The 15,410-nt window shown below is 42.8% G+C and overlaps 1 protein-coding gene across 1 annotated transcript in view; it reads left to right on the forward strand.

The window, feature by feature from the left end:
- Window positions 1–9,923: 9,923 nt before the first annotated feature.
- Window positions 9,924–15,410, forward strand: part of EEIG1 (estrogen-induced osteoclastogenesis regulator 1) — a 117,526-nt gene continuing 112,039 nt past the window's right edge. Inside the window, exon 1 of the mRNA XM_053695394.1 lies at window positions 9,924–10,020. The gene's annotated coding sequence lies outside the window, so the exon portion shown is untranslated. The remainder of the gene's footprint in view (window positions 10,021–15,410) is intronic.

A 15,410-nucleotide genomic window follows, 5' to 3' on the forward strand; every position in this document is an offset into this window, starting at 1 on the left:
ATTGGCTGATCCGATAAGCCAATAGAATGCGAGCTCAAGCTGATTGGCTGATTCAATCAGCCAATCAGATTTTTCCTACCTTAATTCCGATTGGCTGATAGAATCCTATCAGCCAATCGGAATTGAAGGGACGCCATCTTGGATGACGTCCCTTAAAGGAGCCTTCATTCGTCGGTAGTCCGTCGGGAAAGAAGGATGTTCCGCGTCGGCGGGATGAAGATTGAAGACCCCGCTTGGAAGATGACATCGCCCGGATAGAAGACTTCTTCAGCGCCGCTTGGAAGATGACATCGCCCGGATGGAAGACTTCTTCAGCGCCGCCTGGAGGATCACTTCATCGGATGGAAGACTTCTTCAGCGCCGCTTGGAGGATCACTTCATCGGATGGAAGATTTCTTCAGCGCCCCTTGGAGGATCACTTCTGCCGCTCCGGATCTCCTCTTCAGTTCCATCGGTGGCTCGGCTGAGTGAAGACGACTCAAGGTAGGATGATCTTCAGGGGATTAGTGTTAGGTTTATTTAAGGGGGGTTTGGGTTAGATTAGGGGTATGTGGGTGGTGGGTTTTAATGTTGGGGGGGGTTGTATTTTTCTTTTACAAGCAAAAGAGCAGTTTTCTTTGGGGCATGCCCCACAAAAGGCCCTTTTAAGGGCTGGTAAGGTAAAAGAGCTTTGAACTTTTTTAATGTAGAATAGGGTAGGGAATTTTTTTATTTTGGGGGGCTTTGTTATTTTATTAGGGGGCTTAGATAAGGTGTAATTAGCTTAAAATTGTTGTAATATTTTTTAAATGTTTGTAACCTATTTTTTTATTTTTTGTAACTTAGCTTTTTTTATTTTTTGTACTTTAGTTAGTTTATTGAATTGTATTTAATTGTAGTTATTTGTAGGTAATTTATTTAATTTATTTAATGATAGTGTAGTGTTAGGTTTAATTGTAACTTAGGTTAGGATTTATTTTACAGGTAATTTTGTATTTCTTTTAGCTAGGTAGTTATTAAATAGTTAATAACTATTTAATAACTATTCTAACTAGCTAAAATAAATACAAAGTTACCTGTAAAATAAATATAAATCCTAAAATAGCTACAATGTAATTATTAATTACATTGTAGCTATCTTAGGGTTTATTTTACAGGTAAGTATTTAGTTTTAAATAGGAATAATTTATTAAAGTATAGTGTAGTGTTAGGTGTAATTGTAACTTAGGTTAGTTTTTATTTTACAGGTAAAATTCTCTTTATTTTAGCTAGGTAGCTATTAAATAGTTAATAACTATTTAATAACTATTGTACCTAGTTAAAATAAATTGAAAGTTACCTGTAAAATAAAAATAAATCCTAAGATAGCTACAATATAATTATTATTTATATTGTAGCTATATTAGGGTTTATTTTATAGGTAAGTATTTAGTTTTCAATAGGATTAATTTAGTTGATAATAGAAATATTATTTAGATTTAATTAATATTTAAGTTAGGGGGGTGTTAGGGTTAGTGTTAGACTTAGGTTTAGGGGTTAATACATTTCTTACAGTGGCGGCGGTGTAGTGGGGGGCAGGATAGGGGTTAATAAATGTATTATAGGTGGCGACGGTGTAGGGGGGGCAGATTAGGGGTTAATAAATTTAATATAGGTTGCGGCAGGGTCCGGGAGCGGCGGTTTAGGGGTTAAACTATTTATTTAGTTGCAGCGAGGTGCGGGATCAGCAGGATAGGGGTTAATAACTTTATTATAGAGGGCGACGGTATAGGGGGGGGGCAGGATAGGGGTTACTAGGTATAATGTAGGTTGCAGCGGTGTCCGGGAGTGGCGGTTTAGGGGTTAATACATTTATAAGTGTTGCGGCGGGGTCTAGGAGCGGCGGTTTAGGGGTTAATACATTTATAAGAGTTGCGGCGGGGTCTAGGAGCGGCGGTTTAGGGGTTAGTAACTTTATTGAGTTGCGGTGGGCTCCGGGGGCGCCGGTATAGGGGGTAGAACAGTGTAGTTTAGTGTGGGTGCTTAGTGACAGGCTAGCAATAAAGCTGTGAAAAAGCCGAAGAGCAGCGAGATCGGATGAGTGATAACTCTCACAGTCCGCTGCTCATCGCCCCGTACTTGGTGCGCGGCTTTTTGACAGATTTATTGATAACTTAGGCGTATTTTTTCAGGTCCGCGGCGGCGATGGTAGGCGAGCTTAGGCGGGCGTATTGGGCCGGCCAAGGCAGGAAAGTTGACACGATGATAACTACCCCCCATTGTATAAACATTTGTCCTATAAAAACTAAGCTTTGTGTCACTTAGTGACTACTACATAAATACACCCCGAATGAGTAGAATCAAATGACATCAAAGTTAGCACCCTGAATGCACAGCCACTATGCTTTCTCATAGGTGTTAATGGCCCCAAACTGAGCATAATCCAATGACACCAAAGTTAGGACAGATGTTTATATACAATGTATGTATTTGTCATTGTCACCTATAAGAGGTATGGGGCAGTGCATCCAAGAGGCTCCTGATGGGTCTTATCTCCTAACTTTGATGTTATTGGTGTCTGCTCAGTCTGTGGTATACTTGAGTAGTAATCACTAAGTGACTGTCATGTTCCGGTGTATATGCACTCAGGACACAGACCCTCTGGGGCAGTGATAGGGAATTGGAGACACCGACCCCTGACCCGGGGAAGAGCATCCTGGACGTGGATAGATGATATTCTGTGATTCATAGTTGAAAGAAGTTATTGTAGAATTCATGGAGATTGAAACATAAATGGAAACATAAATTGATACTGTGACTTATAGTTAATAGGAGTAGCTACAGGATTCATGAGTGAAAAATATAGCAATGTAAGATGTTCAGGCTTCAGAGTAAACTGGTAGAAGATTGACTCATAGATGCAAAGGTTTGTTGCAGGTTCACAGTACATAATATATATAGAGCTGTATGTCAGTAATAAGCAGAACAGCACAGGTGATAGACAAGTTGCAAGTTTAAGGCATTAAATACTGTTTGTGCATATATTGGAGAATCACAGGAAAGCTGTTTAACTGAACACATAGATGCAGAGTTCTGAATATATTAACATATTTGGAGGAGGATATTCCAGCTATGACAACTTGTAGCAGAGAATAGTTATAAAGTTCTGAGTAAGATGCTGTAGTAATTAGAGAGTGATTATAACAAAATGCATACTTGTAATTTAGAATAAGTTCAAAGTTTGTTAAGTAGCAGTGTCCAGGAAACAAAATGGATTTATATGGATACTTGCGATTAGATGATTTGAAGCATAGCTGAAAGGAAAGGCTGTAGTTTGAATATGCTGGAACAGTCACAGACCTCTGTTCTGGAACAAAACGTTAAAGCTAATGCAATGCACATTAGGCCTGAGATGGTTTAAAAAGAGGCTAAGGAAACAGGTGCATGAATGATTCATTAATTAGACAGGTAAGTTGAATGCAGATTCTCCCCAAACAGTACAAATTGTTAGTAGCAGGGAAGGCAGTCTTAAAGGGACAGTGATATCAGGCAGGCATATGTTACAGTGACACAAAGTCTAGTTTCCATCTAAAGGGGAGGAGAGTCCACTGCTTCATTCATCACTTGTGGGAAATAAGAACCTGGCCACCAGGAGGAGGCAAAGACACCCCAGCCAAAGGCTTAAATACCTCCCCCACTTCCCTCATCCCCCAGTCATTCTTTGCCTTTCGTCACAGGAGGTTGGCAGAGAAGTGTCGGAAGATTTGGAGTAGTCTCTTATGGAGGAGATGCAGGGGGAGTTCTTCTGCAAAACCATCCCAACTCATATTAACAGCTCCTTAAGCAATCAGCGTTGACGAGTTTCGCTGCCTGCTTTTATTCTCTCAAGTCCATGTCAGGAGCGACGCTACTAACCTGTCACACTTGAGAGGCCGTGTTCCTGTTCCACGGCGTTGATTCTGGTAAGATCGTTTCATTATATATATATGTGATAACACAAGAAGACAGGGTCACAGTGTGACTCCTTTTATCTGTATAGAATCTAGGGTAATACCCTCGGAAGGGGGTTATGGAACAGGGGGGATTTTAATATACATAATAATGTTTATTGTATTTTTTGCTGCACTCTGTCAGTGTGGAACAGTTAGAGAGAGATTGAGGCAGACTTTTTTGGCGCGTCTCTCACTCAGTGCAGGGGCGGTCCTGCATGGCACTCCATGTGACCGGGTGTGGCCTCAGTAATTTCCTCTTTTTCGACCTGTGTTCGGAGGAGACGAAAGCTGTTTCTTGTAGTCCGGGTAATAGGAGGCCATTGGGATATAAAAGTGCCATTTATAGCCAGACAGATAGCTCATCATGCTAATGCACTGTTATAGAGATCTCTGGCAACCCAAGGGTTGCAGGTTCGATCTTGGCAAGGTCCATTCAGCCTTTCATCCTTCCGAGGTCGGTAAAATGAGTACCATTAAGTTGGGTAATAATAATACCTGTTATAAGTGCCGCGAGTCGATTAAGTTCGAGGTTGTGCGCTATACAAGTATCCAATTATTATTATTTAATCAATAATAAAGGCACAAGCTATGGAGGACTCTGATATTTAAATCTACTGTGTATACTGTGAGGAGGTTCCGGTGGAACCGCCATTACAGCTTTGTTCCACGTTATGACAATATTACTACTTAAAAAAAGAATAAAGTATTTAGTACGACTGAGCCGCCCACCTCTGAGGGTTTCTCCGCCCCGCGAGGTGCGTTCCCTACAAGCATCTCCGATTACACAAGCAGTTCCCCAGAGCACTACTAATCCTCCTGCGGGAGGGGCCCTTTGGCCTCCAGACTTCGCTGATCAGTTGCAGACGGCGGTTTCTGCGGCCATAAATGCGATGCTTCGTCCTACTATGCGCAAGTGGAAGGTACGGCACTGCTATCCGTCTCAGGGGTCTTCGACTCCGCTGGATATCTCGGACAGATTATCCGCTGAGGAGAACAACTCCGACTTATCAGAGGATGTCTCTTCTGGGTCGGAATCGGCTACTGCTAGGCCTCCGTCTGCGGAGGAACCAGATTTCAAATTTAAGATGGAGCATTTGCGTTTCCTGCTGAAGGAAGTGCTTGCTACGCTGGAGGTTCCGGAGCCGAAACTTCCAGAGGAACCTTCGATCCCTAAACTGGATAGGGTTTACGAGGACAGGGTAGTGCCCCAGGCCTGGTTCCTATCAAAATGGCGAACATTATTAAGAATGAATAGGAGAAACTGGGTTCGCCCTTTTTTCCCTCGTCTTCTTTTAAGAAGCTTTTCCCCGTTCTGGACGTGCAGCTTGAACTGTGGGGAACCGTCCCTAAGGTGGATGGTGCTATCTCTACGCTCGCTAAGAGAACTACCATTCCACTTGAGGATAGCTCCTCTTTTAAGGAACCCATGGATAAAAAAGATGGAGTTCATGTTGCGGAAGATGTTCCAACTGACGGGGTTCGTTTTCTAACCGGCGGCAGCAGTTGCTGGTGCGGCTACCTATTGGTGTGATGCACTATCAGCAATGGTCGAGGTGGAGACCCCCCTCAATGAGATTTTGGATTGAATCAAAGCCTTAAGGGTAGCGCATTCGTTCATTTGTGATGCTAACATGCAGATTATTCGCCTGAATGCTAAAACGTCAGGGTTTTCTGTTTTAGCATCAGGGCTCTGTGGCTAAAATCGTGGTCTGCTGACATGACATCTAAGTCTTGCTTGCTTTCCCTACCATTCAAGGGAAAGGTTTTGTTTGGCCCGGGCCTGGATTCCTATTATATCTACAGTCACGGATGGCAAGGGTGCCTTCTTACCTCAGGATAAGAAAGCCAAACCTAAGGGATCTACTTTTCGTCTTTTTCGTGTAGACAAGTCTCAGCGCCAACAGCCTTCCGCAAAATCTGAGCAGTTTAAGGGATCTTGGAAGCCAGCAAACTCTTGGAATAAGTCGAAGCAAAACAAGAAGCCTGCCGAGTCAAAGTCGGCATGAAGGGGTGGCCCTCGACCCGTCCTTGGACCAGGTAGGGGGCAGACTCTCTCTTTTTGTGGAGGCCTGGAGGGGAGACGTTACAGACCCTTGGGTCCTGGAGGTCGTCGCCCAGGGGTACAGGATAGGTTTCAAATCGTGTCCGCCCAGAGGCAGGTTCCTCCTGTCAAATATGTCATCAAGACCAGAAAAGAGAGACGCCTTCCTGGGGTGTGTGAAGGATCTCTCATCTCTCGGAGTAATCGTCCCATTCCCTCCGGCAGAGAGAGGTCTGGGATATTATTCAAACCTTTTCGTGGTCACAAAGAAGGAGGGCAAGTTTTGTCCAATACTGGCTCTAAACAGGTTTCTGTCAGTTCCATCGTTCAAGATGGAGACGATCAGGTCAATTTTGCCCCTGGTTCAAGAGGGACTATTCATGACGACCATAGACCTAAAGGATACATACCTTCATGTTCCAATCCACAAGGAGCACTTCAAGTTTCTAAGGTTCGCCTTCCTGGACCAGCACTTCCAGTTTGTGGCCCTTCCGTTTGGTCTGGCGACGGCCCCAAGAGTCTTTACAAAGGTTCTGGGAGCTCTTCTTGCAGTAGCAAGAGCCAGAGGGGTTGAAGTGGCTCCATATCTGGAGGATATCCTAGTCCAGGCTCCATCCTACAGTCTGGTGGGGGATAATTTGAGAGCTCTCCTCCTTCTACTTCGGTCCCACGGGTGGAAGATAAACGAAGGAAAGAGTTAATTGGTCCCCAGCAACAGGATGGAGTTCCTCGGTACGATACTAGATTCTTGTGCAATGAAGATATTTCTGACAGACCAGAGACGTTGCAAGCTTGCGTCCAACTGTCTAGCCCTGCAGACATCCTCCAGGGCATCTGTGGCCTAGTGTATGGAGGTGGATCCCTTTCGCCAAGTTCCATCTCAGACCTCTTCAACTGTGCATGTTGAGACAATGGAACGCCGGTCATTCAAATTTGTCCTAACAGATATCTCTGGACAGACTGGTGAGGGATTCCCTATCTTGGTGGACCTGACTGGGCCTGTTGTCTCAGGGGACTTCCTTTCTGAGACCATCCTGGGAGATTGTAACCACGGATGCGAGTCTATCAGGATGGGCAGCCATTTGGGGTGCCAGAAAGGCACAAAGCAGATGGACTTGAGAGGAATCGAGTCTACCTATAAATATTCTGGAACTTCGAGCGATATTCAACGCTCTGAAGGCTTGGCCCCTCTGGGGTCGTCCCAATTCATCAGATTCCAATCGGACAACATTACCTCGGTGGCTTACATAAACCACTAGGGGGGGGTTGAGAAGCTCCCTAGCAATGAGGGAAGTATCTTGGATTATGGAATGGGCAGAGACTCACAATTGTTCACTCTCAGCGATCCACATTCCGGGTGTGGACAACAGGGAAGTGGATTTTCTGAGCAGACAGACGTTTCATCCAGGGGAATGGTCTCACCCTGAGATGTTTGCGGAGATCTGCAGCAGATAGGGGACGCCGGAAATAGATCTCATGGCGTCCAGACTCGATTGCAAGCTATCCAGATACAGGTCGCGATCCAGGGATCCCCAGGCGGAACTGATAGATGCCTTGGCGGTACCCTGGGACTTCAACCTAATCTACATATTTCCATTGTTGCCTCTTCTACCTTGAGTAGTGGCCCGCATCAAGCAGGAGCAAGCTTTGGCTATACTGATTGCTCTGTCGTGGCCGCGGAGGACATGGTTTGCGGATCTAGTGGTGAAGTCGTCATATCCGCCGTGGAAGTTACCTTGTCGCAAGGATCTGCTAGTTCAAGGTCCTTTTCTACATCAAAATCTCTATTCTCTGAGGCTGACTGCGTGGAGATTGATCCCTAGTCTTAGCCAAAAGAGGTTTTTCGGAGAGAGTGATCGACACTCTCGTCCAGGCCAGGAAGGAAAGAGTTAATTGGTCCCCAGCAACTTCACGTGCATGAGCTCAATGTTATCTATATGAAACACATCAACTAATGCCCTCTAGTAGTCAAAATGTATTCAGATTAGAGGCAGTCTTCAAGGTCTACGAAATTAGCATATAAACCTCCTAGGTTTAGCTTTCAACTAAGAATAACAAGAGAACAAAGCAACATTGGTGATAAAAGTAAATTGGGAAGTTGTTTAAAATTACATGCCCTATTTAAATCATGATGGTTTTTTTTAAACTTGACTGTCCCTTTAAATATGGTTATTTACCATTGCATATAGATAGTTAAAATATTTTTTGTTAGAATGTAGTCCAGGTTTACTTTGTTAAGAGGCTCCTTGCATTGGTGGAGAGCTAACAAAGATAAATATCCCACCTTGGTGAAAATGGCAAAATCCTACTTATGCATCTCAAGCACCTCAACACCATCTGAGCGTCTCTTCTCTGCTGCAGGCAAAATTAGCTTGAATTGTATTTTAAATATAGGGGAGTTTGTTTTTTTATCAGATTAGTTGATTAATCGAAAAAATAATCGGCCGATTAATCGATTATGAAAATAATTGTTAGTTGCAGCCCTACTTGGGTAGTAGTTACTAAGTGACACAAAGAATAGTTTTTATAGGGTAGATGTTTATATGATGAATATATTTATATTATCAGCTAAGAGTGGATAAGGACAGTGCATCAGGAGGCTCCTATCCCCAAGTTAAGGTCCTAACTTTGATGTCAATGGATTATGCTCAGTCAGGGGTATTCTTGGGTAGTAGTCACTAAGTGACACAAAGCCTAGTTTTATATTTGTCATTAACTCCTATAAGTATGAATAATGGCTCCTGAGGGGTTTCATACCCAAATTAGGGTCCTTACTTTGGTGTCATTGGATTTTGCTCAGTCAAGGGTATACTTAGGTAGTGGTCAATAAGAGACACAAAGTTTTTTTTCTATAGGGTAGATGCTTATATGATGTAGGTATTTTATGTGAGAGTGGATAGGGACAGTATATACAGATAGACCCTGAGAGGTCTTATCCCCAAGTTATGGTCATATATTACTGGATTCTGCTAAGTCTGTGCTATACTTAGTAGTCACTAATTGACAAGAAGCTTAGTTTTTATAGGACAGATGTTTATACAATGTATGTATTTGCAGTTATCACATATGAGAGTATAGGGATAGTGCAATCAGGACACTCTAGAGGGTGTAATTGAATTCTGCTCTGTCAGGGGTATATCTAGGTAGAGGTCAGTAAGTGACACAAAGCTTAGTAGTTTAGAGTGTATAGGGTCAGATAATTCAGGGGGCTCCTGAGGGGTCTTTTCCCCAAGTTAGGGTCCTTACTTTGGTGTCATTGGATTCTGCTTAGTCAGGACTGGAGTATACTTTTGGTAGTAGTCACGAAGTGACACAATCTTATGTTTTACATTTTCCCCTTTGGAAATCTCATTAGGTTTTGAACAATGAATTACGAAAATGTGTCTAACTTCAGGTGGGTCATAGATAGACAGAAATAGACATATGTACATAGATATTTACAGACATATAGCTATATACAGATAGCTTTATAGTGACAGAGAGAGAGATAGATATTGATTAATACAGACACATGTTGATACAGACATAGAGATAAAGACAGACAACTATATACACATTGCCAGTTATGACACATGCCCCAGTAAGGCTTGGCACACTGGGCTGTAGTCACCAGTACTCTCCCAAGGAACTGTATGAGCCTTTGCAGCAGGCTCTGTGAGATTGTAAGATAAATCTTTCCTTCTGTCGCTTAGCCTTAGACAGTGCTTCCAAACACAGTCCTCATAAACCAGCTAATCAAAATCAACGCTTCCTATAACCGACCAATAGCTTTTGTCCATAATTCTCTGATCAACCAATCATAACCTTGATTTCTTAGGTTACATCACCACTGCGCAGATTTTAATTCATTGGAACGATATTCTCGTTTAAGAACAGTTGGCGGGAGTTACGCAAATTGCGTAAAGAGGCCGCATTGATTTGCGGAGTTAGGATAACAGCGTGAAGTGTCGTGGCGACTGCTACGTACATAGCGTAAACAAGCTGTGTTGTGTTGAGCGTCAGCTGAGAATTGAACTCCAGGGAGTGACGGTAGGTGAGTGTGTACGGAGGGCATGTGTGAGTATACCGACTGGGGACGTCACGCTCCAGCTGGCACTGACACTCATGTATGGACAGGTGCACTCACCGGCTGGCACTGACACTCATGTATGGACAGGTGCACTCACCGGCTGGCACTGACACTCATGTATGGACAGGTGCACTCACCGGCTGGCAATGGCACTTATATAGGGACAGGTACACACCGGAAGGCAATCAAGTAGGGACAGGTAAGCTTACCGGCTGTCAGGGTTTCTCATGTAGGGACAGGTACACTCTCCGGATGTCACACTGATGTAGGGACAGGTACACTCACACTCATCGGATATCACACTGATGTAGGGACAGGTGCACTCACCGGCTGTCAGGGACATCGGGACAGGTGCTCTCACCGGCTGTCAGTAACACTCATGCATGGACAGGTGCATCAGTGACACTCAAGTTGGCACAGGTGCACTCATCAGCTGACAGTGTCACTCATGTAGGGACAGGTGCACTCACCGGCTATCAGTGTCACTCATGTAGGGACAGGTACCCTCACCGGCTATCAGTGTCACTCATGTAGGGACAGGTACCCTCACCGGCTATCAGTGCCACTCATGTAGGGACAGGTACCCTCACCGGCTATCAGTGTCACTCATGTAGGGACAGGTACCATCACCGGCTGTCAGTGACACTCATGTAGGGACATCTACCCTCACCGGCTATTAGTGTCACTCATGTAGGGACAGGTACCCTCACCGGCTGTCAGTGAAACTCATGTAGGGACAGGTACCCTCACCAGCCGTCAGTGACACTCATGTAGGGACATGTGCGCTCACCGACTGTCAGTGACACTCATGTAGGGACAGGTGCGCTCACCGGCTGTCAATGACACTCATGTATGGACAGGTGCTTCATCAGCTTACAGTGACACTTAAGTAGAGATAGGTGCACTCATCAACTCAGTGTCACTCATGTAGGGACAGGTGCACTCGCCGCCTGTCAGTGACACTCATGTATGGACAGGTGCACTCACCAGCTGTCAATGACATTCATGTAAGGACATGTGCGCTCACCGACTGTCAGTAACACTCATGTAGGGGACAGGTGCGCTCACCGGCTGTCAATGACACTCATGTATGGACAGGTGCTTCATCAGCTTACAGTGACACTCAAGTAGAGATAGGTGCACTCATCAACTCAGTGTCACTCATGTAGGGACAGGTGCACTCACTGCCTTTCAGTGACACTCATGTATGGACAGGTGCACTCACCAGCTGTCAATGACATTCATGTAAGGACAGGTATGCTCACCGGATGTCAGTGACACTCATGTAGGGACAGGTGCACTCACTGCCAGGCAGTAACACTCATGTAGGGACTCACTGGCTGTCAGTGACACTCATGTATGGACAGGTGCACTCACTGCCAGGCAGTAACACTCATGTAGGGACTCGCCGCCTGTCAGTGACACTCATGTATGGACAGGTGCACTCACCAGCTGTCAATGACATTCATGTAAGGACAGGTATGCTCACCGGATGTCAGTGACACTCATGTAGGGACAGGTGCACTCACTGGCAGGCAGTAACACTCATGTAGGGACTCACTGGCTGTCAGTGACACTCATGTAGGGACAGGTGCACTCCCAGGCTGGCAACGGCACTCATTTGGGGACAGGTACACTCACCAGCTGTCAGTGACACGCATATAGGTAGATGAGCGCTCACCGGCTGTCAGTGACACGCATGTAGGAATAGGTGCACTCACTGGCTGTTGGTGACACTCATTTGGGGACAGTTGCACCCATCGGCTGGAAGTGGCACTCATGTAAGAACAGGTGTGCTCACCATCTGTCAGTGACACTCATTTGGGGACAGGTACACTTATTGAGTGTCAATGATGTGGCAGTGTCATGACACATTTGGGGACATTATCATAAGTGGTAATTTGGGGAAAGTATAGCTTAGTGACATGAGCAGCCGCTTATATAAGGTAAGTGTGACTTCTTGTCACATTCCTTTGTTTAAGGTTGAGTCAGTGACACTGCATTAGGGACTGTGTTACGTACATTGTTGATGTTGCTTGCTAACATTCCACAGTAGGAAGTTTTAATAACCGGATGGTCACTAATATAGGGAAAGTGTTGTCATCTGAATGTGACAGTCCCTCATTACATAGCTCACTCACTGAGTGCTCATTTCCTGGCTCACATGTTTGGTGACAGTTCAGTTTCTGATCAGAAATATCAAATTCATAATCAGTGTCCTCTGCAGACTGTACCTGTCAGTGCCAAGGAGCTCAGTGTCACACTGCTTGCCAGGTCATATCAGCAATACCAGCTCCAAGCAACGTATCACTCATACTGCAAGTAGCAATTTCTCTTCAGTGAGTGCCCTAACTGTGCTGGCACTGTCTTTCACTGTGATGACTGTGTCACTTGTGGGAAGACTGTGTTTGTCACTGACAGACTGCCATTATTTCCTTGTGACTCATTTTAGCATTGCTTCTCTCATACATCTCATCAGCCTCATTATCCAAAACTTGATGTATCAAATATTTATTTAATACTCAAAGTTAGAACAAAAAATTCAGGTCATACATTCAAGCTGTGGGTTTACAATTATTATTATTTTAATCTATATTATTATTCCTGAATAATATAGCTTTATATATCCCAGGATGCAGTTTGCTGTGGCAATTAAAATTCTATTTATGGATTCCTGTTATTTCCCATACACAATTTATTCCATGCTCCAAGAAATGCATGGTTAGCTTCTCATTCTTATTTTTATTTCCTGTTTTGTATACAGCAATGTTTCAATCAAAATAAAATAGTTATTTTTCCTACCTTACCTAGTGATCTTTTATATGTTGATGTATACATACACACATACTGTGTGTGTGTGTGTGTGTGTATGTGTGTATATATATATATATATATATATATATATATATATATTTTATTTAAAATGTTTTAAACATTAGTTGACTTATCTGATGAATATAATAATCTGTGATATTGTTGTTCCATTCCTATTATATAGGTGTTTAGGAATGGCAAGAATGAAAAATGAGTATCCTATTATTGGTTACAGATTCACTTGCAGGCTATTGGCTAACACTAAAATAATTTAGTAGAATCCTGATCCTACTATGTGGGCATATGTAGCAGCAATATTTGAAATCCTGCCTGTGTTTTTATGCATTGTTTTACATATTGTTGTCTTGCAAAACCTTGAACGTTGCATGGCTGTATTTTGGTTTTGTTAACAACACTGTCTAATAAATTTAAATTTATTATGTCACCAGAGAAATTCAGAAAATCTTTATATATATATATATATATATATATATATATATATATATATATATATATATAATATATTTTTATGTATGTGTGTTTATATTTAGGTGGCAAAGAGAAATAATTGAGAACTCGCTCTCTGTGATTGACAGTCCCTTGACTCATCGAAGTGTGTAATGATACATACGGGCCAGTGGATGAACAGATCGGCTGCCCGTATGCAGCAAAGATGGACAGACAGCTTTGCAAGTTGAAAAGCTGTCCGCCCGCCTTTTAATACATGGTGCCCTAAGTCTTCACTGATACAATACACACCACAAGCAATGTGTAAGTAAATGAACTTATTATTTCATCTTCGGCCATTTAGTGATGGCCGCCTGAGCCCTCCTACCCCTACGTCATCCTGATGTTGTTTTCAGTCTCCCAAAAATGAATCTAGTCGTATTTGCGTGTTCCCTTTATTTACGCATGCGCAATGCGCCGATTATGCTCAAGGGGGGCTTTTTGTTGTAGAAACTACTAACAACCAGCTATTCATTATTGGGAGATTGAACCAAGGCTTATTATTGACTCCTCTACTTTCAAATAAGGTAAATAGAATACTGTATCTAACAGTCGATCTGCTGATAAGAACAACCGCTACAATACTGAGCGGTTGTTAGTAGTTCCTGCAACAAAAAGCCCCCCTTGAGCATAATTTGCGCATGCGCAAATAAAGGGGACGCACAAATTCGACTACATTCCATTTTGGGAGATTGAATACAACATCAGGATGACGTAGGGGTAGGAGGGCTCAGGCGGCCATCTCTAAACGGCTGAAGGATGAAATAATGAGTTGATTTACTTACACATTTCTTAATGTTCCACTTTGGGATACGGTTTGATGTAATTTAGCTTCAATAACCTTTTACATATATTTAGGAATTTTTGTTAGGTTGACTGGTGCTTTTTTAAGGGTTCATTTTTAGTTCACATTTTTATATTAACCAAACAACATTCACAAACATACATTGTGATGATTCTATTATATTTATGAGTATATTACAAAAAAAGAAAAAGATTCTATGGAATTCCCACTCCTTATGGGCTGCTGCAAATACTAACTTCAGACACATTGTACAAATGTGTTAGCATAGGCTTTGCCTTGGCACTGGCAGGTGAGCTTTCACCGATATTTTGTACTAAAACCCCCCTTTTTGATATGCGTTTGGGGACAGTATGCAGGCAAAACTGGAGCTACAAAAGGTAGAATTGTTGGAAGTTGGTCAGTTGGAATACTACTGAGAAGGGCTTTCAATTCAGAGTATTTTTATTTATTTATAAGTATATAAAATGGAGAGGTTTTGCCTTTTTTTTTGCTCTGCATACATTTATTCAAATAGCTCCTCTAGGGAATGCAGTAGAGCCCCATATATTTGTGTAAGCCACCCCCTGAGGAACCTCAGATAGAGTTGTCAGTTGTCCTTGCCTGTAGATCATGAATGATTGATACTGTAAACATTTAAGTGAAGGGAGAACAAACTGTAGAGAGATCACACCTTATTACATGGTAAACTGACGCAGTGGGGTCCATTAAATCGCTCACAAGTATTTTGTTGCCTTAAAAAGTGCATTCAATGGCTTTTTTGTTTCAAGCCCATTTCAAATTGTTAGAAGATAACCTTTTTATATTATGTTTTTGAAACATAGTCGTGCCACAAAAAATATGAGAATTTGACAGATGGATTCCAATCAATAACACCAAACTTTTGTAGCAGTTTTTTTTAAAATTCTGTAGCTTGGGTTTGTTGAAAATCCCAGTAAAATATTGCGTTTGCATTTCTTGGCTGTTTTCCCAGCAATTTGTTTAATGTGAACTGAACGTGGAGAAATTTTTTAACATGTTTATAAACAAGGCTGTTTTTTTTTTCTTTCCTAAGATATGGAGAGTCCACAACGTCATTCAATTACTAGTGGGATTACCACTCCTGGCCAGCAGGAGGAGGCAAAGAGCACCACAGCAAATCTGTTAAAGGGCTAGTAAACCCACCCAATAATGCTATATAATTCTGCACATAGTGCAGAATTATATAACATTAGGTTAGGGCCATGT

Source organism: Bombina bombina, chromosome 12 (genome assembly GCF_027579735.1).
Source record: "Bombina bombina isolate aBomBom1 chromosome 12, aBomBom1.pri, whole genome shotgun sequence".
Taxonomy (NCBI): domain Eukaryota; kingdom Metazoa; phylum Chordata; class Amphibia; order Anura; family Bombinatoridae; genus Bombina; species Bombina bombina.